Source organism: Choloepus didactylus, chromosome 2, assembly GCF_015220235.1.
Source record: "Choloepus didactylus isolate mChoDid1 chromosome 2, mChoDid1.pri, whole genome shotgun sequence".
NCBI lineage: Eukaryota > Metazoa > Chordata > Mammalia > Pilosa > Megalonychidae > Choloepus > Choloepus didactylus.
Window position 1 is genome coordinate 38,129,204 of NC_051308.1, and position 27,108 is coordinate 38,156,311.

The 27,108-nt window shown below is 41.2% G+C and overlaps 1 pseudogene; it reads right to left on the reverse strand.

The window, feature by feature from the left end:
• Nucleotides 1–370: 370 nt before the first annotated feature.
• On the reverse strand, nucleotides 371–27,108 carry LOC119511449 (annotated as a pseudogene).

Here is a 27,108-nt window from a genome sequence, read left to right on the forward strand (position 1 = left end):
TAAAATGCAAATAGCAAACATTACTCTTAGTTTTAGAAGTATCAATCCCCTATGTATAATACCACATTTACACTTTTGAGATCCTCATATTTCTGCAAGCAACATTCACAATATCTGTTTTTTTACTCCTCTTTCAAATGGAGTTGAATTGGGGTTCCAGCATATTGATCACCATCTGTTTGGATTCTTAGTTGAACCTGAGTTTGCTTTTGGATGATAGATGGTTTATCCACATCAAATGGACTACAGGACTTCTGAATAGAATAATTTATAAAAGGCATGTTGGTCAACTGAAGATAAAATGGCCTATAAAATTGACTCATATCTTGCACCTTTACAAAGGCTTTTTCAGTCTACCTGTTCTTGTTTTCTATGTACCAGCTCTTTTCCTCACATCTCTTACAGAAGTGCTTGATTTCTTGATAAATACTATTCTTTTTTCTGGTATTCAATGTAGTATCCAATGTCATCAATATGAAGGATTTTTACTCACCATGATAAGGCATTCGATAATACACTCTTTAAAGGAATAAAATCATGGTCCTTCATAGCTTTTTCAACTAATAATTTTCCCCGGCTTAAACACACGGGGTCCGGAGACTTAAATGAACTTCCATCATGGCTGGGATGAAGTGAAGTGGTTTCTGCAGTAGACACAGATTCTGGACTTGGTATAGGAGAAATTCTACCTAAGGACTGTGCAAATATAGCTTCCTTTTTATTTGAAGTAAGATAACTGATATCGTTGCTGAGAAATTCTTTAACTCACCCTCCAAGATCTTTAATGTCTTTTTGCAGTCTTTCAGAATTTGTGACAAAAGGTTAAGTCCAGGTTTCCACACAGTGCCTTATATTTGGATTTTTCCGGTTTGTTAATCAGTTTTTAGAGATTGCCAAGATGGTCTGCTTTTTTCATTTTTGACTTGGATTCCACCCTGGAAATGTCCTTTGCTATGAATTCTCAGGGCTCGGAGTTCATGGCAGCCGCCCGGCACCTGGAAACTGGGTCTGGAGAGGGTGCTGCGCCGGACGGCCACGGAAGCGCAGCTCCGCCAACAAGCCAGGCGCCTCTCCCCTTCCGCGGGCCGGCCCAACGCAGCAAGAAAGCAGCGTCTGCGGGCCGGGTTTCCGGGGCGGTATCTGGCTCCAAAGGGCAGAGAAGGAAGGCGCGAAACGCAAGCTAGTGGGCTGCGGCGGTTGAAGATTTGAAAACTGCCATGCTTTTTGACTTTAACAACATATCCTTAACATCTCTCCTTGTCAATAAATAAATTTCAAAAACGTCATCTCTTATAGCTGAATAGTCTTTCTCATGAGTATAACCATAACTTATACTGTAAATCTTTGAAAGTCTGACATTTGTATTGTGTCCAATTTTTAATATAATAAACAACATTGGAATGAACATAGATCTTTGCAGACTTTACTAATTGTTTCCTTAAGACTATTAGAAGCGGAATTGCTGGGTCAAAGGATGCACGGTTTTCAAAGTTTTAAGACATAGTGCTGAATTGTGCTCTTAAAAAACTTCACCAAGTTTTAGTCCTATCAGCAAGGTATGAGAGTATTTTTCCCCATCCTTACCAACATTGGGATAAGATTAAAAAAATTTTAACAATTTGATGCTAAAAATGGAATATTATTGCTTTTTAGATTTACATCTGATTATGAGTTAAGTATTTCTAAATGTTAGCTATTTATATTTTGCAAATTGGTAAATTGGTTGTTCATGACATTTCTGATCTTACTGAAATAATTATCTTTTTCATTGATTTGCTAATGCTTTTTAGATATTAAGAACATTGACCATTAGTCTGTCATATATAACAAATATTTTCTCTTTTTTCAAGTTTGTTTATAGTTCTAATTTGAGTTTTAGTAATTTGCTCTTAAATATGAACAGAGAATCAGAGATCACCAGACATGTTAAGAAAGGTTGCAGCATTAAAACAGAGACCAAAACAAGGAAACAGGAAAATGGAAAGAAGGAAGGAAGGAAAAACTAGGAAGAAATTAAGAAAATGAGGAGAAAGAAAGAACGGAAAACGTGAGAGAACATGAAAATATGAAAGAGAATGTCGTTTTTAAACCCTTTATTTGTTCAATAAAATGGATGAAAGATAATGCTTGTGCTAGTTTGAATGTTTTATGTCCCCCAGAAAAAGCCATATTCTTTGATGCAGTCTTGTGGAGCAGATATATTAGTGGAGATTAAGTTGGAACCTTTGGATTAGGTTGTTTGCATGGAAATGCGCCCCACCCAACTGTAGGTGATAACTCTGATATTTCCGTGGAGGCATGGCCCCACCCATTCAGGGTGGGCCTTGATCAGTGGAGCCATATAAATGAGCTGACAAGCAGAAGGAACTCAGTGCTGCTGTGAGTGACATTTTGAAGAGGAGCTACAGCCAAGAGGGACACTTAGAAGAAAGCACAGGAGCTGCAGATGAGAGACAGTTTGAAGATGGCTGTTGAAAGCAGACTCTTGTTCCGGAGAAGCTGAGAGAAGACAAATATCCCAAATGCAACTAAAAGGGACATTTTTGAGGAACTGCAGCATAGAGAGGGATATCCTGGGAGAAAGCCATTTTGAAACCAGAACTTTGGAGCAGACACCAGCCACATGCCTTCCCAGCTAACAGAGGTTTTCCTGACACCATTGGCCATCCTCTAGTGAAGGTACCCGATTGCTGATGTGTTACCTTGGACACTTTATGGCCTTAAGACTGTAACTGTGTAACCAAATAAACCCCCTTTATAAAAGCCAGTCCATTTCTGGTGTTTTGCATTCCGGCAGCATTAGCAAACTAGAACAATGCTAATGAAATATACCAGGAAGTGGAAGGTAGAGAGAAATAGGAGAGAAAGTGTGGAAAATTTAACAAAGTAAGAGTTACAGAATAAGAGAACATAGAAGACAGAGGGGCTAAATTATCAAAGAAAAAAATGCAAAAAAAACAAAACAAAAAAAAACCAGGATACTCAAGATTGAAAGGTGCTGCCAAGAACCCAAATATAAGAAGTACATGTGCCCTTTGATTGACTACTCTTTATAAATGTTAAGAATATAGTCAGTGGGTAAGTGGTTAATTTGCAGTAGAAAAAAAATCACTTGCTCTCTTTCTTACAGAGCATATGAAATGTATATGTGGAAGCTGTGGAGTTAGAGGCTAAGTGGACAGGACATTGTTCTTTATTAAATGACTTCATCTATAGGAAACATTTTATATCTTCTCCCTCTCACCCCTTCTCGTATTTTGAGTACCATCCTCACCCTAGCTAACTCAGCTGTATCCAAGAATTTTGCTTCTTACCACTCATGACAAAAATAGTAGCCGACATGTTTAAAGACAAAACATGGGATTGGAAAAATTTATGAATCTCCCTTTCCTTCTCTTTGTTTCAGTTTCATAAATCTCTACCAATGTGGAAAGTATCTATATTTTAATGCTACAAGTAAATAATGCTCATGTTCTTTACCCTAGTGAAATAGGAAAGAGTAAAAGAAGAGGAAAGTGAGTGATTAGCAAAGGGGAATAGGTTTGTGTGCACTTTTCAAAATACATGGACTCTTGGTGGGCTAAATAGTATCTAGAAACTTGTAAAATTGAATTTTTTATGGTATAATTATAAAATTAAGCTAAATAGCAAACCAACATTTAGAACTTCCTTTAGCACAACTTTATAGTTCATTGCCAATAAAGCTATTTTTTTTAAAAAATAGTCTGTGGAATGGCAGTTTGATAATGGGTTTACTTGATGAGGTTTTATCAACCAGGCTATTTTTTTCCCTAGAAAAACCCAAACCCATAACCACTGAAGGTTAATGACTCATTGAATCATTGTGTATCACCTAATGATAGAAAAACTCTGTTTTGAAAGTTGATTTGATTATGGCAATTTTTCTAGAGCAAGAAGTAGGAGATGAAGCACCTAATGCTATCTCACATACCTAATAGTCAGTAAAACTTAGATAATATTCCACATCTGCTTCCTTGAATCTGAAGTTCTAAACAGATTTATCATTGTATTTTTTTAGTATATCAATAGATGATTAAAAATCACTGCTATGTATACTTGGCCTCCATTACTGAAGACCAATAAAGCCACCTATCTTAGTTTGCCAGAGATGCTATGACAAATTCCATACAAGGGGTTGGCTGAAGCATGACTTTACTGTCTCGTGGTTTTGGAGACTAGAGGTCCAACATCAAGGTATTGGCGGGGCTTGCTTTCTCCTGGGGTCTGTAGCATTCTGGCAATCCACTGACACATGGAGAGCTCTCTCTCTGTCTCTCTCTCTCTCTCTCTGGCTTCTCTTACTTCTGGCTTTTGCTGACTGTGTCTAAATTTCCTCTGCTTGATCATATGGATTAAGGCCCACCCTGAAGTAATTTGGCCTCATCTAAATAGGTTCTTCAATGATCCTATTCCCAAATGAGTCCACACTTTAACAATAATAGCTTCAAAGGCCCCATTTGCAAATGGGTTCACACTCCAGGAATGTGGATTAAGACTTGAACATGTCTTTTTGGGGAACATGATTCAATCCCAAGACCCCACCAAAACGGCTTTTTTTTTTTTTTTTTTTTTTTTTGGCATATTTAACCTAATAATAATTGGTGTTTGTCACTTGAATCTTCACCTGGGAATAATAAAAAATTAGCATCATCAAACAATGTTAAAGAATAGCTCACGCCAACAGAAATGGTTCCCAAGGCAGCCAGACGCTGCCAATCATTACTGAATCAATCGCACATTTGAGGGCTGGTTATCTCAGAGAAGATGTTAGTTATCCCAATAATCTTTGTTCTTTCCCCAGTGGAGCCAGACCCTATAATATTTTATAGACACCCAGAGAACACAGAAAACAACAATGTCAGCAGGGAGGTGGTGAGGGGTGGAGGGAAAAAAAATTCCCAGCAGTTTGCAGCTGTTGATACAAATTACCTTTATGAATCATCTCTTATGAATCCCTCCTCTCTCCTGGGAAGAGGCTCTGTGGGTACCTGCTCCCAGCACCCAAACACTGTTTACAACCAGGCAGCTGCTAAATGAGGCTACAATGGAACCTGTGTCACACAAAACCCTAATTATAAGTGTCTGTAGTTAAAACTTGGAGCCCACCATTCCGGAAGATGTTATGAGTCTATGTTTGCTAATTGCTGAGTCCGTTTGCTGCCAGGCAGCCTTACAGCCTGCAAACGCTGTGTTCTGCCTTGCATGGCCTGGTGCACTTCCCCCATGTCAAGGGCTTCTCCCCACCCCACCCTCGCAGTACTTCCTGATGACTCCTCTCCTTTTTCTCCAGCTCCCTCACTAGCCTCTAGCCGGGTGGGCCAGATAAGCCTGGGTCTCTATGGCGTCGTTAGCATCCTTTGGCAGAAGCAAATCCCTAAAAAACTAAGAGAAATGAATTTGTTTATTTTTTGGGTGGTGGTGGTGGGGGGTCCAGTTACTTGGGTTGGGAAAGAAAGAAAAGAGAGCTATACATTATTGTACACTTAGAATATGTGTACCCTGTGCTAGATGCTTTACTTTTATAACATTATTTAATGAAAGCAACAATACTACATAGCCTGAAATATTAACTGATTGCATAGATGGAGAAACTGGTTGTGGCCCAAAGTCACAGAGCTAGTCAGTGACCAAGTGACCCATTAGCCTGATCCAGGTCTGCCTGAATGGAAAGTTGGTCCACAGGATGCCAAACTCAGGATTAGCCAATGTGTGCCTGACGGGAGACACGCGGACAAATTGCATGGTTGCATCATGCTCAGCAAATGAGGTAATGCATTTGAAAGGGCTTTGTAACTACACAGTGCTATTCAAATGTTTCATTTACTATGGTTATATTTTCACTTCTTTGCTGGGCATGAGACTACACACACTGTAGAATATCCAAAAGTTCAGACTCATCAGTTACCAATGAAGCAGTGTTAAAGTCATGACAAGCCTCTTCTCTAGAGAGCAGAAAGGCACCCTCAGGACACAATTTCTTGAAAGCTTCAAGCTGAATTCTATGTAAACCCAGAGTGCTTGTATTTTCTCTCCCTCTCACATTGCTTTGATTTTCTTCCCTCTTATCTCTCATTTAGCTTAAGAGGACCAGTGAATTTAATTCATATCCAGAGTAGCAAGCCAGCTTATGGACTGTATGGCACATATCATCAAAGCCTATGACAGTCTATGACAAAATATTATAAAAAGATAGATATTTTAAATGTGTAACCAGCATTTAAAAATTATTAAGAAAAGTGAAAACATCTTAATCAAAATGAGGTATATGGTTAAATAAGTAAATGTGATGCCATATACCATGTTATGCATTTATGCGTACCTGCAAATACAGAAAATATTCCAGGACATAATTGGTTCATCATATGTATGTTACTAGAATAAAAATTAAAAGATGAAACCCAGGACTATATAACATAGTGAGCCCAATTTTAAATGATGGACTGCAGTTATTAGTACAAGTATAAAACTATTCTTTCATGAATTGTAACAAATGTGTGAAACTAATACAAATTGTTAATAATAAGATAGTATATGGGAAAAAATACACCTAATGTAAACTAAGGACAATAGTTAGTAGTACAATTTTAATATTCTTTCATCATTTGTAACAAAGGTACCATACTAATGCAAAGTGTCAACAATAGGGGATATGTGGGAACACTGTAATTTTCACATTTTTCTGTAAACCTACAATTTCTCTAATTAAAAATAAATAAATAAGCCAATTAAAAATTATAAGTATAGTGTAAGTCTATTATATGTTTAAAATAAATAACCTTCTCAAAATACATACAGAATATATATGCATGTACATACAAACATCTGCCTATGTAAATGCAAACCATCCTTGTAGCTGTGGTTACCTTACGGATGAAGTAGGAATGTAGGAAGAGGGGAGGCAGACTTTATTTCATTATATTTTTGCATTGTTTAATTCATGTGCAAGATGAATAAATGCATGTATTGTGTAACAAAAATCATCAATGAATTTGAAAATTACAAACTTTATTAGTTATCCAAAAATACTAACAAAACATATACTATGTTTCATTATTCAAATGAGCAAAGATTTTTAAAACAGGAAATTAATCATCAAAGGAATATATATATTTTAAATTCCAGAGCTGAAAAACATGAGTTTTTATATTAAAAGGACCTCTTAACCTCCTAGCTCAATGAATACATACATACATAGATACATCCCCCCAAAGCAGATCATTGTGTCATTTCAAAATACTAGCAATAAGGAGAAGGTGCTAAAAGCTTCCAAAGAGGGAAATAAAAGGTGATGTATGTAAGATCTAGAATTAGCATGGTACTGGACTATTTAAAAGACATAGTAGCAACTAGAACAAAATAGAGCAATGTCTTAAAGTTTTTAAGGAAAATAAATTTTAACATAAAATTCTATTCCCAGCCAAACTATTCCTTCAAATGGGATGGGAAAATAAGGCATTTTCAGACATGCCAAGGCTCAACATTTTACCTCCCATACACCTTTCTGCAGGAAACTGCTGCTTCTAAATGAAAGAGTAAATGAAAATAATAATAATAATAATAATAATAATAATAATAATAAGGCATAAGATCCAGAAAAATAGGGCCCACAGCACACAAGAGAGGCCAACGGAATTTCCAGGATGGTTGCAACGAGAAACAACTGGAAAATAGATGTGCAACGGGTCTAGAAAGCAGTTGATAAAAATAAAACAACATAAAAAAGTGTTCCTAGGAGGATGTGTTTAGGGAAAATAAACAGAACCCATGGTTTACCTATTTAACAGTGTGGAAAATTGTAGGCAAATGTGAGAAGAGAACATAATAGGTCCCAGGCAACTAAGTAAACAAAAACAGCCAATTATCAAATGTAAAAAAATATTGTAAAGGCCAAAAAAAGTAATCATAGCATACTCCTTGTCTTTGCAGAGAAGAATACTTTTGTAATCATAATAATGTCAATGCTGACTCTTGATTTAACCAAAATTTCTGATTTAACTCTAAGGGGAAAATGGTGAGGGGGACATGGTGGAGGTGTTGGGATAAGAGCACTATTCCCTCATCTCTTGTCACATTAAGTTAACAGCCTTAGTCAAAAAACTGATATATGGAGAGTAAGTCGTATGAGCATGTCTTTTGGAAATATGGAGGTTATTACATAAAGAGACAGCCAAAAGGGTTGAAAAAAGTCTTCTTTGGGAGTAGGACTCTAGAGTAAGGAAGGATGGAGCAGGGGTCTGCTGACTGCTCTGAAAACTTTTGTTAATATCTCTGAACTTTTTAAGTATGTGTTGCATTAGTTTGATAAAAATAAAACAGTTTAAATCAAGTGTAATTGCAAAAAGAAAAAGTCCAATAATGAACTTATTTGTTTGCATATAATACAATATTAAATATTCTTTGAAAACCATGTGTTTAAATAATTTTTAATGACAGTTTTTGACTAAATAAATAAAATGCTCATGAGATAATAATAAATACATTTTAAAAGTTAGGATACAAAAGTATATTTGGCACCTGATCCCACACATGAAAAAAAGACTAAGGGAAATAAAGAAATACAGTGATTAGCTCACTGGGTAGGATTATAAGTAGTTACTTTACGTTCTTTGTTTTGCTTTGTTCTGTTTTAAGAATTGAACTTAAGCAAGTTTCTTTCTAGGTCCTTTCTACATAACTCATTATTCTGATAGAACACAATCAGCTTTCATAGCTTTATAAGCTGGCTTGATTTGGGGAGAGAACATTAAAAGAAGCTAACCAATTAAATGACATTTAGTCCAATCACTGGTTGGGAAAATTCATGAAAAAAAGTGGCAAATGAGTGAATTTTCTTGATTTGAATCCAACAGTTTGACCTCTGGGAGCCCTGACATCAGACTCGGACTGGAAGTGACAGAAGCAAAGACTGCTTAATGAGGTGGAGCAAATGCCAGTGTTGACAGCCAAAGGCATTGACTACTGAAAGTCATACTCCAAGGGTTACCTCTGCCTTTCTCCCTTTCTTATTCCCCTTCATTCATTAACAGCCATTTATTTAATGTCCTCTAGGTCAGGCACAATGGCCGACTTCGACAACAACAAAGCAGATACATCATGTGTACAGGAAGACAATTCCCTTGTTCTCCTGTTGACGTTTCTTTACTCCAGGACCACAACTCTAAACATAGTAGGTGTTCAGCAATGGTAGATAGTTGCTAATGAATTCCTGATTTAAATATATGTGTGTGTGTATAAAACTTTCCTATCCTATCCTAACATTAGATAAGCCATAAAACCAGAAATGTAAGAACAAAGGCACAACCACAAAGATAACAGAGTGTGCAGTTGACAAAGCCATGAGTGGAGGGTGTAGGGGTCATGAAAGCAGGGGAGGGGAAGGGGAGAAATGGGGAAGGGAAAAGGTGGCTTGAGTGCTCTAATAAATTTTGATAAGACAAAAGATGACTTGATAAAACAATTTTTCAAGAAATACATAGTATTAAAATATGTTCCTTATTATTTTATATTATAAAATGAATCTCCATATTTTCTTAGCTTCTAAACAATGAGAGTATTTTGACATGACTGATATCTTACATAAAAGACAATGTAAGTTAATAATATATAATATTTTGATCTCTATAGCAGACAGAGAAGGGAGGAAAGGCTGGTTTCTGAGTTGCATATGGGCCTAATAACACCTCTGATTAAAAACTCTTATATTTTTTTGTTTTCTATCGAATAATTGAAAGTTTTCTAGGTGTGAACTCAAGGTCACTATAGCTATACAAATGTCTTCCTAGGAGGACACAGACTAGCCACTAGTAGTATTTGTGTATAATAGGATATTATATCTACACATTTGTTTCTGGCATGAATCTCAAGTCACTACTGATTTAGTTAAAAATAAAATATCTCATTGGTGTCTCTTAACTCTGGTGATAGTTTCTTCCCTCCTATATAAGGAGGAGTAGATTGGGTAGATGACAAGAGGAACCCTTCTCCCCTAACAAATCTCAACTTTAGTATTCCAGCCCCTCAAGATAAAGACCCCCTGTTTAGGAGGCCAAGGAATGAGAATTAAGATACTGAGTTAACCCCTGATGCACGAGGGCATGTGGGGTTCCTGGAGGCTGAAGGGATGACAGGCTCCGGTTCCAGGTGCAATCTACAAAAGACTCTGTCATTAATAAGAAAACTTGTAGGCTGCACATAACAGGGCTTATACTTACTGGCAGGATTTTAATGAGTATTAGCAGTTAAGGATGTCAAGCTCCTAGAAATATGCCTGGCAAATAGAAGACCCTCAATAAATTATATGTGCTAGAGTAACGTGATGGCTAATTTTATGTTGAAACTTGGCCTGCCCTATAAAATTCGGACTTTCCAGCCCATATATATATATATATCTTGGTTCTGTTTCTATGGAGAACCCTGACTGATACAAGTAATATATAATAATGATGATGGTTATCATTAATAGTAATAGTAGCAGTAGTTGAAGTAATAGTGTTTGCATTATCTAATACCAGGTGTATTACATATTTACTTGCTAACTTGATCAGTGCTGAGTGTAGTCATTAAATAGCAAATCTGTTTGTATAAAAGAGCTTAAGTGATTTCTTATTTGAACTAATTTGTTATCTGACTTAGCCAAATGAGCGCTTTAAACAAAAGAGGATTCACAAATTGCACGTCGCCTCTTTGCTGCCTTGCTTCCAGCTGTGTGATTAATAACTGTGAACAACTTCCACATGGGCAGTGGGAAGTCCAAAGGCCTTCACTCCTCCTGGCACCACCACCGCAGATAGCAAGCACAGCCAGCCTTGCACAAATCCACACTCATCAGGTGGATATGCTTCTTAGCAGGATGCCCTTCTCGACTCTGAGGACTCCACCCAGATCCCGCCCCTCTTCCCTCCTCCTCTGCTCTCCTGTCATACAGACCACAGCACCCCACAGCCCAAGCTTTTCCGCAGCTCATCGCTGTCCCCCTCATCCGGTCCAGGTTCTCTAATAGCCTCTGTCTAAAGGATACCACCCTGTTCCGTTCCGGACTAGGGCAGCCCCTTCCTACCAGAATGCCACCCCTAACCGTTCCTAGGTTGAAATCTGTGCATCCCTCCACTCCACTCACTGCATTCCCTGACTAACCCATCTCCTGGCTCTTCTGCTCTCCTGGCTGTTGGTCCCTTACTTATGCCTCTCCCATGCACTGTTACATTTTCTCCCAGCTTCCAACCAACCGCAGCGATGGCCATGCTCCTGACCCTACCCCTGCCCCTGCCAGGGGAAGCCGACTGCTGTGGAAAGCAGGTGGGCTTGGGAGCCAGGGAGGCATAAGGTTGAGTCCTGACTCTGCCATTTTAAAACTGTGGCCCTGGGCAAGTTTCTTATCAGTGAAACAGGGGTGTTGTGAAGCTAAATGAGCCAATGCCTGGGAAAGCAACTAGCACCACTCAGCACAGAAAAGATCAATTTCCCATTGGTTAAGACATAGTGAAAACCTCACTTTTTTCTCACCACCTTCATCCTCACTGTCTCTTTACTCTTTCCATTCCAGACGCCTTCTAACAACTTCCTAATGCTATGTTAATCTCTGAACAGAATGATAGATTTTGGTTGTTTATGTAATTTATACATCTTTCCTGTCATTGGGTTTTTCCTTGTCATCCAGTTTAATTTGTGAGTTCTAGAGGTTATTGTGTTTATACTCCATGTGGGAGGTAAAAGATGAATAAACTATAAACTAACCCTGCTTTCAGTGAGCTTTTAGTCCAGAAGCAGAGACCAACTGCATGATAAAAGAAAGTCCTAACTAAGTGCTCTAGGAATTCAGAGGATGGCAACATCATTTTGAAAGAATATATCAGAAAGAGCCTTCAGAGGGAAAGTGATATATGAGTGAACCTGAAAGATTAGGTAGGGAAATGTATAGTCAAGTTTCTCTCAGGTAACAGAACTGACAGCAAATATATACATATACACACACACATATATATAAAAACACACACACATACAGATATATACATATATACATGTGAGAGTTATTATAAGAATTGGCTCACACAACTGTGGGGATGGGGAAATTAGAATTCCACAGGCAGGCCACAAGCTGGGAACGCCATTGAAGTGTTTGATGAATTCCCCAGGAAAAGATGACTGACTGAGGTAGCAGTAGAAATTCTTCTTTCTGACTGCTGAAATCAACAGTTCTCCCTTTGAGGCCTTGACCTGACTGGATGAAACTTCTTTCATCGCTCAAGGCAACCTCCTCAGTTGATTGTAGATGTAATCAACCATAGATGCAATCAACTGACTGGCGATTTAAATCCATGAAATATCCTCATATATCAGTAACAATCAGGCCATTGCTTGCTTGACCAAACCACTGGACTCCACAACCTGGCCAAGTCGACACATAAACTTAGCTGTCATAGGAGGGGTAGCAGGAAGTGCAGTACAGTTGTAATTAAAAAAAAAAAATACACACACAAGAGTATTAAACATGATACATGTACATAAAGGATGACTAATTGTCCGAATGGCCAGAATATAACATCCATGTCTGAGAGTAGTGGGAGATGTGGCTGGGAAGATGGGCTGAGGGAGATTTCAAGAGGCAGGGATGCAAACGAGGAGAGTTGGCTGTTTCTGATGAAGGGAGACCAAAGTTATGTGAGTGGAATGAGATTTATTCTTCAGGACAATCTGCCCTTGGCAGGCAGTTAGGGTTGGAAAAGGAAGTTCTAGGAGGGGAGGGAACTATTTGAAAGAATGTAGTAATTGTCCAGGCATGAGGCCACAAGAGCTGAACCAGGGAGTTCCAGTGAAAGGGAAAGGAAACAAAGGGATGGATAATTTAAGGCATCACTGGAGATGAACCAATGGGATTTGGCAATGGATTCATTTTGCAGAGTGTGTATTTGCATCATCCATGCAAGGGCACCCATTAACTTCTCCAGGAAAAGTCCCTTCTAGCCTAGCCTGTTATTACTGATTTGATTGTGCCGCAAGTCAGGTCATCCCCTTCTCTCTCCACAAATATAATTGCATGCAATAAAAACTTGATGTCACATGGTTAGCCTGTGGCATAAGGGTTATCCCCCACCCCCCACCTCTGCTGCTAGCATGACAACAGACATGAATGAATTTAATCTGATAGTTTGGAATGCCCCACAGAGGCATCGTATTAAATGCCCTGAACCCTGACAATGTTTCCTTGAGCCGGGAGCCTAGAACCTAATGTGTGCTGTCTTGAGAGAGGCCTTGAACTGATGGGTGATAGGCATGCTGCACACCCTGTCTGTGCCTGTGATATCTGTGTGTGTGTGAGAATCATATTCTCCAAAGGCAGCTCAGTCACTCTCCCAGGAGAGTGGTTCTCAGGAGCGGAGTAGACCCCAAACTCTAGCCTGTTGCTTCCAGGCGCTGTTCCCACCATGATGCTCAATGGAAGGCAGCCTCTTTTCACTGCTCTGAACTCTCCCTGAAGCACAAGATCTTTTCGGGGCTGGGAGGTAAGCTCCCTGTACTCAGAGCTGCTTTGACCTTACCAAGGTCACACCTGCCTCTGACTCTCAGGCAGCCTTGGGAATGGCTTTTCCCTCTGGAGTTCCAATATAATGGCTTTTCTCCTTATGGCCAGAGGTCAGTGTCCACAATTTCAATAAAAACAAAATGCTTCTGCCGTCTTCAAGGGTCATGCCAGTAGTTAGCAGTTGCCGCCTTGGGCTGGTGACTCCTGTGGGAGTGAACAGCTGGCTTCCAGGCAGAGCACTTTCATCTGTTCCCATGTTCACTGCCAAGTCCATGTATGCCCCCATACAAAACAGACTCCTGGAAGGCAGTGTTAATGGGAATGGGGAGATGAATAGAGAGAATGATCCTTGGGAGAAAATGTGCTTTACTCATAAGGGCACCAATATATGCGTATACTCATCTATTGGATCATTCATTTATCAAGTAAACCTCCACTGAATTCCTACTATGTCCGGAATATATGCTATGCACTTTGAATATAAAAACAAATTGATATTGATCCCCTCCCTCAAGAAATACACAGTCTTATAAGACAGATGTGAAAACAAATAATTAAAACACAATGGAGAAGACAGCGACAAACTGGGAAGGCTAGATGATACTGGAGCTTGATCTTGAAGAGTGGTTCATCACCTGGTATAGAGAAAGCAGACTCAAGGCAGAGGAAACAACATACAACATATCAAAGCATAAAAGAGCACATAAAAGGGTTGAGGGTTAACTTCTCTGAGGCAGGTTGAATTATGTACCGCAATTTAGACATAATCTTAATCTTTATTCCTGTGAGTGCCAACCCATTGTAAATAGGATCTTTTGAAGATGTTATTTTTAGTTAAGGTTTGAAATTAACTAAACTGAACAAGGGAGGGTCTTAATGAGATTACTGGAGGTCTTATAAAGAGAAAGCCATGGAAAAGAGCCAGGAGCCTGAAGTTGGAAGTCAGCAGGAGCCCAGAAGAGAGGGGAGAGGACATCTCCATGTGACAGAGAAATCAAGGAACCCAAGGATTGCTACCCATCCAGAACACTACTGACCTCAGGAGAAAACAGACTTTTCGGCCTCCAAAACTGTGAGACAGTAAATTTCTGTTGTTTAAACCAAAACCAGTTTGTGATATTTGTGATAGCAGCCTAGTAAAACTAAGGCACCCACTGTGGCTCTACCACAGTGCATATGTGTTGGCAGCTGGCAAGTGACAAGTCAAGAGAATAGAAATATAGGTGGGGGCCAATTTATAAAAGGCCTTGTGTGCTGAATTTAGGAATTGAGATTTGTATTGGAGACAGTGGGGAATTGTTGAAGAGTTAAGAAACATTAGGTGTTAACATAATCATACTTTTAATTTTGAAAAATACCCTAGCAGTAAAGTGGAAGTGTAATGGAATGGTAAGGAAATCTCAAATCTGGAAATCACATCAACAAGTCCAAGCAGTGGCAATGGAAAGGGTACAGTTAAAGTAGGGATTAGGAGACTTTTTCTTTAAAGAATCATAGTAAATATTTTAGGCTGTGTAGACCTTTCTGCACTGTCACAGCTACTCTACTCTGCCATCATAGCATGAAAGAAGCCAGAGACAACACACAACAAATGAGTGTGGTTATGTTCCAGTAAGTCTTTATTTATGAAAACAGGCTGTGACTAGATTGGCCCTTGGGCCACGTTTTCTGACTCCTGAGTTAGAGGAATGTTTCAGAACTGGAATTAAAAAGACTTATATGTGCATCCTTGTATGTATGAAGATGGCAATACAAGTGTTTGAAGCTCTTTCCTCGACTAAGATGACAGATTGTGCTATTTTCTCACATGCAGCCCTCTATTTCTGTCACTAAAGGAACACATTTACTGGTGTTGTAATTATGAAAAAGAGTGAAAAAAATCTATCGAGAATTGAGTCAATAAAAGAATTGAATCCATCAACCAAAACTATGGGGACTGCAACGTGGTCTGCCCACAGAAAGGACAGAACCCAAATGACAAACACAGGGTTTATGAAGCAGACAATTAACGCTGCTTTTGTGAAGCATTTGAAATGTCCACTAATCCGTGGTTTCTGGAAAGTCCATCCCATAGTGAATCTCCTGAATTCTCACACATTTGTAGAGGGGGCAGGAGGGAGGGCAGTAGCTTACATATGCCTTAAGGGTGGTCACAACTTTTCACTGAGCCACAGTATCAGGCCACTGAAGCGTCCCTTCACCAATCACAATACTGGTTCTGGGGAACTTCCAGCATGTCTGGCATCCTCAGGGCAATCTCAGTCAGACCAGGGCCATTGCTGATTAGGGCAGACTTCTGAGACCTACTGCTGTCCAGCTAGATGTTTCTGAGGTTTACCAAGCTTGGAGAGGTAAGTAAGCAGTGGCTAACCACACAGTCTGCTGAGTCAAAAAGACCCTGGTTTGGATCCCATGTGAACTTAAGGGAGTTACTTAACCTCTCCGATCTTCAGGTACCTTATCTGTACATTGAGGATTTTTTAAGTACCTTCCTCATGTGGTGTAAAAATTAAATGAGGTGATATTTGAAAAGCATATAACACAATACCCAGCATATGTTAAGTGCTCAAAAAGCGTTAGTGGTTAACATGGGCCTTTTGGCTAAGATCAACTGTAATTAGTCTGACTTTTTACTTCTGCAACTAGTTTAGGAGATTCCTGGGCCATGGAGGTAGATGGGGTTCTACCCGTCTTGGGGAATAAGAATGATTCCAGAGAAACCCTTCTTAGATCCAGGGCCCAGTATCGATGTTAGGAAGCCACCTGCTTTGTGTCAGATTGTGGGCCAGCTGTTTTATGTACCTTTCCTCACTTAATTCTCAAGAATCCTGGAAAAAAGGCATTTTTCTCCAGTTCTAATTAGGGAAGACCAAGGCTGATATAGGTTGGGGAACTTGCCCAAAGTGACCCAAGTCACTGTAGCCACACAGGATGCAAACCCAGGTCTGTATGGAACTAATTTAATTTTTTCCTGCCACATCATGCAGCTGTAATCATTTATGTATCTGGCTTAATACCATCACCTCCTGTTGGTATTAAGCCACTCCCATGGACTATAAACTCCTAGAGAGCAGTGACTTGTAAAGGTTTCTGTATCTCTCTTGATACCCTCTACAGTCTTATACATGGTAGGAATTCCTATTTTTTTTTATGAATGAGTCTGTGCCCCACCCATTCCTCCTTAGAATCTCCCTGCCTCTGCACATGGTCTCTTCCCAGCTGTGAGGTCCCTAAGAGTCTCATGGTGAGCTGGGGCATGGCAGCTCTAGTCTCAGCGAATCCACTAGTCAGGTTCTGAGCCTCGTGGCAGGGGAATAGGGGAGCAAGGACTAGAACCCAAGTCTCGGCCTCCACCTCTGTCTCTGCCTTTCCCCGAGCTAGAGGAACAATGTCCAAGTACCCATCATCATTTGTTCTTCCATTGCTCTACTTATTGGGAGAAAGGCTTTCTGGAATTGCCAGAAATCTTTTCACTTTAATTCCCTGGCATGACACAAAGTGGGTGAACAGCTATCACTAAGGAAAAATAGTATTTGCACCAATGAGTGTCTGCTGCTCTGTTCTCATGAGAGCCCCAGCTGGGTTTCTTGGTTAGGTCATCAGATAAAATTTGTATATGCTCTGAACATTTTGCATGTTAACCCAGACCTCTGCACCATCAGAACTTCCCTTATTATAATTTGCTCTGAGGAAAGAAATAAATGACTGTATAAGGAAGGTATTTAAACTTAAAAATGAAATTTGAATTTAATGGCTGTGAATTCTCTGAGCTCAGTGTTCTATTTTTAGACAAACTATTGGCTTGAATAACAAGGAACCCATTGCTGGATTTTACCACCCTTCCTTTTCCTCACCCTTGCCCTTCCTTCCTCAGGTCCCATTCATTGGTTAACTACCACCCAAGTGATTTGGACAGAACTTGAAGACCCAAAGATGAAAGGGCTCCAAATGATTCCCCTTGCAGTTTATCCAATGCTGTAGCTGCAGTCACAGAAAAGATGTGCAGGGTGTTATCAGAGAATTTGAAGGCAATGCCTTATACCCAAGCTTACAACCAGGGTATCCTTTAGTTACTGTGTTGAAAGGCACAAGGTGCTCTAGGGTTTCCCTTGCATGTAAGTGTGTCTACACGGGTGGAGCAACCACAAAGCAGCATCAAGGGCACCAGAGAGTGGTGCAGAGCTGAGTTCCTGGTGAGGCTTCCTGCAAGCGGGTTAAAAGTCCAGAATCAATGGTATAGCCCAGAGCTACACTTCTACACAAACACAGATCAAAGGGAAAGTTTTCACAACAGTTAGTAGTTTAATGGGGCGAAAGTCAGATTTCTATTTGTGGTGGTGTTTTTGAGAGTGGGGCTGGGGGATGGGTTGGGCTGTAGGGCAGGAACTGGAGAGGGCAATGGGTGGAGTGGAGAGTACAAGTAAGTTACATATCTAGGCCTGGGAAATTTTTAAGTTTCTCTATACATTAGCAATAAAGAGAAGGCCCACTTCACCATGATTTCTATTTTGTTGTTGTTGCTTTTGTTGTTCTTTGACTTCTCAATTCTTTGGAGGCTCTTGTGTTGACTGGGTCCAGATTTCTTGGCCTCATGAACAGGAAAGAAAAGGGCCACTGCTACTGTAATCTTGATGTGTGCATAGCTCCTCATAAATAAGTCTCGATAAACCACTGTTCCTGTGACCCAAAGTAAGCCCCTGCCCGACCTGACTTCATTAGTAAAGCAAGTACCTAGGCTGGAAGTAATTAAATGGGCTGAGCACAGTTGTCAGAGCTCTGAGGGCCCAAATGCTATCTCTTGTCAGGGCAAGAGTAATAATGGAATATCTTTGTTGGGAACATAATGAAAGAGTCGGGCAAGAAGAAAGCCCATTGTCAGCAGCACAGATAACATTGGTGTACCTGGAATTCATTAGAAATGTACTTCATGGCTTATTATGTCAGGAAGAATTTTTCCTTATCTTCAGGACTATTCACAGAACAGAGGAAATAATCCATGCATGACATTTGTTTATCTAGATGTGGATCCCTAATAGGGACAATGGGGAGTCCAGTAAGTCAGACTGTTGAGTTTACACGGTCTCCTTTATTCACCTTCCATGGTTGCCTGAACAACCTATGCAGGTCGTCACCCCAGAACCACACTGAGGGGGACCCATGGCAGGGTGTCATGTACACACAGGATCACAGCCTTCACACTCTTGACCCTCACTATCAGGCACAGGCAAACAGTGACCCAGACTCACTCCAGGCAACATGGCACTTCCACACTACACAAACACCAAACACTGGGGCCCAGCCACACTGTGACACGTGATCCCGCACACCGCAGCCACAAGAGAGCCACTTGACCTGCCAGGCCCCCACCGCACAAGCCAGCCACACCCAGGTACGTGCAGGAAGGATGTCACACAGACTCGGCCCATTTCTCCAGATCCTGTTCATGGGGAGTGGGGTGTGGGGGTGAGGGTTAAGTTATGCACTTACAAGGTGTTTTCTGTGTAACTATTTTATAAAGTGCTTGTGTAATTTATGTGAAAAATAATAAAACCCTCTGGATCCAGAAAAAAAAAAAGGGGGACATCTGGCAGAAAGATAAGCCTTGAGGACAATCATCCAAGACAGATCCTTTTCAGGAGTGGGATAATATTTAATGACATTTTACTATAAATAAAAGTGATTTTTTTACTTTCAACTTGAGATGCAGTGGCAGGAAATGGGGAAGTACTTCCCTTGAACAAAGAAGTCTGGGAAATCCTGGGTTTAACAAAGCTGAGAAGGCTTCTTTACTGTAGACCTGCTCAGAGCCTTTGACATGCTGATGTATCCTCTAACTTTGCAAGAGGGCATTAGACAGCCTTTCCCAAACTCACTTGACTATAGGCCTTTCATAACAGTGGAACTACTTGCTGGACTAGTGTTCCATGGTATGTACTTTGAGAATTTACCAATACTCATTTTTTGCATTGGTTTTTGCATCTTTTTTTCAAGGTTGAACTTTCTAAAAATAGATTTTAGGGCTATTCAGACGTAGCCAAATTGGTTATATTCCCTGGCTTCCAAAAGATTCCAACCTAGCCATTGGCAAAAGATAAATGACTGGGTCATATCAATCAGTCTTGTCTTCCTATTCTTAATATGTACCCAGGCTATCAAATGACAAGTCAGCCACATAGCTGGGCACTGGGGTCCCAGTGATTTCTGTCACCACTACTCTCAGGACACTGGGAGATGCTCTTTACCATTCTGTCATGGTCTGGGATAGGAGGATAAGGTACTTGGGGAAATCTGTTTCCCTAGGAAACAATTAGCCCCATTCTTTTTGTCCTTCTATAGTTTTGTCTTTTAAATATTTCTCCTTCTCTTCTTATATCAGAATATGTCATACTTAATACACAAAACTCTAGTCTACATATCAATTACTATAGCTCTAGAAGAAATGTTCTTTTCTTAACACTTTTAACTCCTTGAATTCTTTTCTGCTCACTATATCCGTTTACGTTATGTTTGCCTTTTACAGAAGACAAAAAGGAGAAGACAATGGCTTGCTTAGTGGAATGAGTATCTAATGATAGCACATCATGCACAGTGCAAACCTGATTTAGTGAGGTCTTTGAGAACATTCCGGTCTTCTGAGCATTCCTCAGTTGAGGTGGTGTCAGTGCCTCATCTGTGCCTAAGTCTAGTCCTACATGCTGAACATCTCTGGGCATCTGGACTCAGGTTTTTTTATGGCTGTGTAACAAACCACCCTGCAACTTAGTGGCTTCACATAACATAATTTAGTATTTCTCATTATTCTGTAAGTTGGCTGGGCTTAGCCAGGCAGTTCTGCTCCACATGGTGTCCTCTGGGGTACTTAGCTGGAAGTTCAGCTGGGGCTGGAACACCCAAGATGGCCTCAGTAATGTGTCTGCAGCTGATGCTGGCCATTAACTAGGGTACTTCAATTCTCCCTCCTATCCATGGCTTCTCTTCCTCCAGTAGCCTAGACTATGTGATGAGAGGAGAGGTTCAATATGGAGAGAAAAAATGAAATTCCTTCACCACATTTTATTGATTAAACAAGCCACAGGCCAGCTCAGATTCAAGAGAAGGGGAAATGGACTCCACCTCTTTATGGGAGAAATGTGATATTGGTAAAGGGTAGAGAGGAGTTGTTGATGTGCATCTTTAAAGACTCTCTAGTACAGTGACCATCCTTGGATACTTGAGATAACTCAGAGACTAGTTTAGAACAGTTCATGCCTACTGATGGCTCTGACTTTGCTAAACACTAGAGAAAAGACTCTAGAACTTAGACCCTCAATTTTATCTTTTATGTGAGTCCCGGCCTGTGCATGTCTCTGAATGGGATGGATACTGCTCTTATTCTCAGGTTTCAAAGAATGAAAAGGGAGTTTGCTAATATAAGGGATAGGATCCACAGTATACCATCAACAAAACTGTTCTGCCAAAGGAAAATGTGGAAACAAGGCTTGATGAACACAATGTTTTGGAATATTCCATGTGTGACAGATTTCCTTAATTACTCTCCAGATGTTTGGACTATAATAAATCCCACCAACCTCTAGTTCACTGTTGGCTCCTATGGACAGACTCAGGAATCTACCTACTATTCCCATGGAGCCTAGAATTGAATCAAATTGTAGAGGCCATGACGAAGGATGTTGAGAACAGGCTTCCCTCTGCCTGAGGCTCACTTGCTCAGAGGTCATTCTTTCATTGGCCAAGCATTGTGGATTTAAAAGTTACCTTTTGAGTAAAAGAATAAATCCTAGCATCAGCATTCCCCCATCCCTTTCTTACATCATGATTAACCAACCAGCACAAAAGACAGATACATGACTGAGCAATCAGAAAGCAAGAATGGCTGTGATCCACCATCCTGTCACAGGCACTGAATATAGAACAAGAAAGTCTATCCCGATTATGGAAAAGGAGATTTCCAATAGATACCAGGAAGACTATCCCAGCTGTTAAACTTTCCAACAGAGGACCAAGAGATATTTGGTAATTAGCCATTTAGCAGAGCTTTCTGAATACTTTACATGATACCTGCCCAAGTTGACTTGGTTGATGATCTGCCAGAAGTCAGGGTGAGGTATTTTATGACACTTTCAATGACTTTTTGCTCTCTGAGTCTGTTCTGCTCATAGTTGTCACCTGTTTTCTTCCCACAACATTCATTAATATGTGAGATACAAAGATATTCATATTTATTTGCATTTAAATTGCTTTCTCCTTTGAGGCTAGATGCTTTGAAGGGAACTCATTAGGAACAGCCACCATGTGGAGATGAGGTTGGAATGAGATGCAGGTCACTTGGTGCACACTCCAAATCTGCCCAAACCTGAGCCTGAAAGAGAGGGCAGGCTGGAGGGCCTGGATGACATTCTTCCCAGAGAGTTTCCTCCGAACCAAGGCTGCATCTCAAGAAGTACTTCTGTGTATGATCATTAAGGCTGTCCCAATACTAAAAGAAAACGCCCCCAAAAGAAGAACATTCTGAATACTTAGTTCACTGAATTATCCAAGCTTCCTTGAAACTGAGAGTTTGGTTTCTACTTTTCCTGGCTTATTTTAAGAATCAAACAACACCACTTGTTTTTGCTTAATGATTTGGCTTGTGTGATGCTAATTGTAAAGTTTGAATGAGTTTTTCAGCTCACCCATTTTTGTTAAGGCTGAGGGATAGCAAAGCCTGTGAGTGGTTTGATTTGGGTGATCCATGTGCATCGGGCTTTTAGAATACCTCTCCATGACTACCTCCTGGAGAACACTGGGACTGGTTGGAGTCCTGGGGTTCGGCTTTGGGGCTGGGCTCCAGCATGGCTGATGCTGCTGCTTGGTTCTTGATCTCTGCAATCCTGTCACATTCATGAGGAAGCTTCTATTCAGCACAGGCCAGAGAAAACTTGGCCATGCCATAGCTGCTCTGCAGGATAAAGATCAAGCTCATGGCTTCCTGGGCCTTGCTAAAGGACCCATGTGGGCTGCACAGGTGGTTCTGGCTTTTCTGTGATGAATGAAACCACTTCCCTCTTGGACTCCTCCCTCTATCCCTCCCCCTTCCAACCTGCCTCCTAAACCTCATTAAATTATTTGCTGTTCCCAGAACCTTGCTTCCTTTCACCTCTGTGCTTTTGCACATTTAACACTCTGCCTGGGATGCCTTCCAGCCACTTTATCCACTACTTAACACTACACTTAAGGATCACTCCTGGGAAGACTTTTCTGATCCCTTTGTACAATATGCTTGCTAATCACTCTCTGCTTATGTCTATCAAAACACTCCTCACTCCCTTTATGAGATTGTCTTCCCAACTAGATTGTAAACTCCTTGATTCTGTGGACTGGGAGTTTTTTTTTCCCACCACATAAAATTATTAGAGTAAAGTAATGAATCAACAAATTAGTCAATGGGTGTGTAAAAACAATTCTTTGATGTGTGTTCACAGAATAATAGTTGAGGATGCCCCTCCAGCCTGTGGGAGAGACCATGTTCTCTCTAGGAAAAACACTGGTTTGTTAGTGAGTAAAGCATATATAGATTTTAACTTGCTTGGAGTGATTCGAGTTTCAGGTTTCTGGCTTAAAGGACATAAAGCTATGGTGGAAGCTCAGCAGCTTGGGCAGAGGAAAGTTGCTAATGGATGAATAAAATTAGGACCTACACAAGAGAAGACGTAGGTATGGCATGGCTGAGGGACATCCTGCTATGCCTAATAGTAACTGTGGGTCTGGACAAGTCATTTAGCATCTCCACACCTCTGTTTCTCCATCCATAAAATGGGCAGTGATGCCTGTTGTACTTTTCCTCTCCCTTCTTCTCTGTCCCTGCACCACCTGGATTTCACAGAGTTGTTGTGAAGACAGAATGATGATGAGGACAATGGAAGTGAATTATTATATGTTAATATCCCACAAGATGTGATAGGGACTGTGAAGTCCAGGCCTATTTGCCACCTGATCCTTTTCCTGCCCTTCCTCTGCTTTTGCTCTGCTTTGCGGGAAGACAGACCACTTCAGGGACATTTCCCAGCCTCCCATGTGGGTTGGCTTCAGGCTGGGTCAGCCAATGGGAGAATAGAGGACAGGAGAAAGGGATCAAAAGGACATCCACCCCCCCCCCCCCAACTTGAGAGGTATCTCCTGGAGAAGCTGTGTCTCGTCCATGGCCCCCGCTCCCACCAGAACGGCCCACCTTCGTTCTAACTTCCATTCGATGCCCTCCACCCCTGGCCTCCAGGAACACCATCTCCTCTTTCTGTCCCTCTAGCTTAGAACCTGTAGATGCATTCTGTTGTTGCTAATCTCTATATTGTCACACCAGCCCTGTTTGACATCTCAGCTCTTCCTTTATCCTGTGACAAATTCCCTGAATTAAATTCCCTTTCTTTGAAATATTTAGATGGTTTCTGTTTTCCTGGTTGGACCCTGGAAAGCCAACTGCCTAGACCCAGTCTTTGCCTTATGTTTTTCAGTCTCTCTCCCTTATTAAGAGCTTTGTGCAGAATATGCAGCTAAAATCCTGATGGTGGCTCTAGTTCGGGTCAGGAACAACTTGACCAATCGGGCCATCTGGAACTTAGAAAGGCATAGTATCTAACTATCCTGAGTCCATTTTTCCTCCCGGAATGGATAATCATTCACCTATTTCATTCCTTCATTCATTCAGCATATTTTAGTGAATCACTCTGTCTGCAGAAAACATTTCTAGAGATCCAATTAGGGGGAAGCAGGATGTGGGCTATGAAAGGCAGAGAAGCTGCCTTGGAGTCTAATGTCAAATTTCTCCAACCCAGCTGTGTTGAGCGATATGAGGTCTGCAGGAGCTGGGGAGGAGGGGTGAAGAGCACAGCCTGGAACTTTCCTCACCAGTGCTCCCAGCCAACTGATGACATGGGCTCAATTGCTCTGTTTGGGGGCCTGTTGGATTGTTAAAATATGCACTTTATCACAGGGTTGGTAAAAAATAGCATTCTGCATTTTGTCTGCTGCAAAATGATTCCATTCCGTTATCAGCTCAGACATAGCCCTCTCGAGTCAATCATCTATGACCTCTCTAGGCCTCAGCATAAAATGGGTGGATGGGCAAGTCAACTGTGGTGTGCAACCAAAAAATTTTGAAATCCCTATTTCTGAAAATGAAGCGGACAAGAAAAAACATGTACAGTTCCTTAAAGAGCTAAAATCCTCTTCCTTTTAGCCCTAAAGGTTGCTGCTATTCATTAAGTGCCTATCATGATACCAGAACAATGCCAGGAGATTTACACATGGGGTCTCTTTGTGTCCTCACAAGCACAATAACCCTACAAGATCAGACTTTTTTTAATCCCCATTTTACAGATGGAGAATCTAAGACCTCTTGAGTTACCTTAATTTGACCAAGAACATGCAGCGCCTAAGTGCAGAGCTGGGAGCCACACCCAATCCCACTGGATTCACAAGCTCAGAGCCTTTTGGGGACTCCTCACCAGGCTGCCTTTCAGGGCAATTTTGATTTTCATCTTGGCACCCTGGGATTCTGGATCACTTACCAGCAGTGGCTCTGGAAAGCAGAATAGTTCACTTTCATGGTGCTAGAGCCAAAAAGAAGGAGAAAAAGGGAAAATTAGTTGCTGGAAAATAAAAACAACGATCAGCAGTAGCCCAAACCCACATGACAGTATCATGGGGTCTTCAGTGGCTTTGAAGCCACCTGACCCCTGCTCTCTTCCTTTTTCAGGGTCAGTTAGGAGTTTCCTCCATACCCAAGGGGAATAGTGGGAGACAAGGTGGCCTGTGTAGCACCTTGTGTTGGTTTGTCAGGCCTGCTATATCAAAATACCACAGATTGGCTGACTTTGCCAACAGGAGTTCATTGGCTCACAGTTTGGAGGCTGGAAGTCCAAACTCCAGGGATCAGCAGACCGTGCCTTCTCCAAGTCTGTAGCATGCCGGTGGTGGCTTCCTGGCAATCAGCTCTGCCTCTATCACATGGCCATCTATCTCTTTCTGTCTCTTCCTGCAGCTTGTGCTTCCATATCCAAATTTTCTTTGCTTATAAAGACTCCAGTCATATTGGATTAAGGCCCACAAAATTTTGTTTGGCCTCACCTTAATAGGATCTTCAAAGATCCTATTTACAAATGAGTCCACAGCCACGAGACCAGGGGTTGGGACTTGAACGTATCTCTGGGGAGGACACAATTCAATCTACCACATGTCTCAAAGGTTCCCTGGAGTGGCACTCCACCTTCCTGGTGAGCTTGTTAGCTGGAAACTGAGAGTACTGGTGGAGAGCATGGACTCTGCAGTGGACTGCTGTGTTGAGTACCAGCCCTGCCACTTGCCAGCCGTGTGGACTTAGGCAACTGAATTAAACTATTTGAAGCTCGTTTCCTTACCTGTAAATGAGGGTATTAGTAATTCTTCTATCATAGGTTTTTGGGGGAGGATTAAATGAGTTTATAATTGTGAAACACTTATAACATTGTCTTCATAGTTAGTGTTATATAAGTGCTAGCTGCTGTTCTTATTAGTGTTTTACTATTTTTCAGGTGGCCAGAGAGCACAACACTTGCTGTTGTAGACAATATGTGGATCTTTCAAATATGCCTACGAATCTACGGGTGGCAGAGGTGTGACTGACCTCTGGACCTTCCTCCAGGCCCTCAACTAGTGAAGGCCCCTCCAGAGAAGGTGTCCCCAATGCTCTCTTCCTGCAGAGATAGGCAGGTCTACAAGCCCAGCAATGTATTGGGGGCCTAGATGAACCCAGAGAAACTTCAGACTTGGAGTTGAAAAGTGATGTCCATCTATTCTTGAGGCTTCATGAGCTGTTCTTGACAGCTCAACTTACTCATTCAAACCCAGGGGAGATAGGAAAGCTGACTCCGGAGAAGAAGCTGGTGGCAGGGGTGGGGACAGGCAGGGTGAGCACCACGGTGCTCCCCACCATTTCCCTATCATCCTCCCTGCCCTCAGGGCCAGCTCCTGCCACACACACACACAGCCTCCTGATATCCTGCATGACCATGGCTAATGGCCATTTTCATCCCTACCCTTCACTTGCCATCTTTTTGTATCCAGATCTTTTACTTCTTTAATTTACCTTTATTAACTATATAATAGAGTCAGCTCAAGAGAGCATTTTGGCAGGGGAGAGGAAGAAGGAGCCCAAAGGAGAAAATTTCTTGATCCAAAATCCATTTTCCTGTATGTTTGGGGCTTTGGAGCTTCCATTTCAGGTTGACATTTTAAAATGTATCTGTGAAAGCACCAGTAAGCGAATTGATGATGACACTGCATTTCTCAAGCCGTTTCACAAGATGGCTGAGGAGACGATTTATCATATTAATTTACATCAATTTGGCAGCTAATGTTGGGGCCTGTGTCAGGGCTGCATACTCTGGGCTTGGCTCTGGTTTTGATGCCTCTGCCTTGCTTGCCTTTACCCCTGGCTCCTCCTCTTGTCCTGGGGGCTCCAGCCTGACTTGGGGGACTGATCCCTCTGAGACCATGCAGACCATGCAGCCACAACAGACCGGGCAGTCGGCAGCTGGGTGGTGGCCAGATGACAT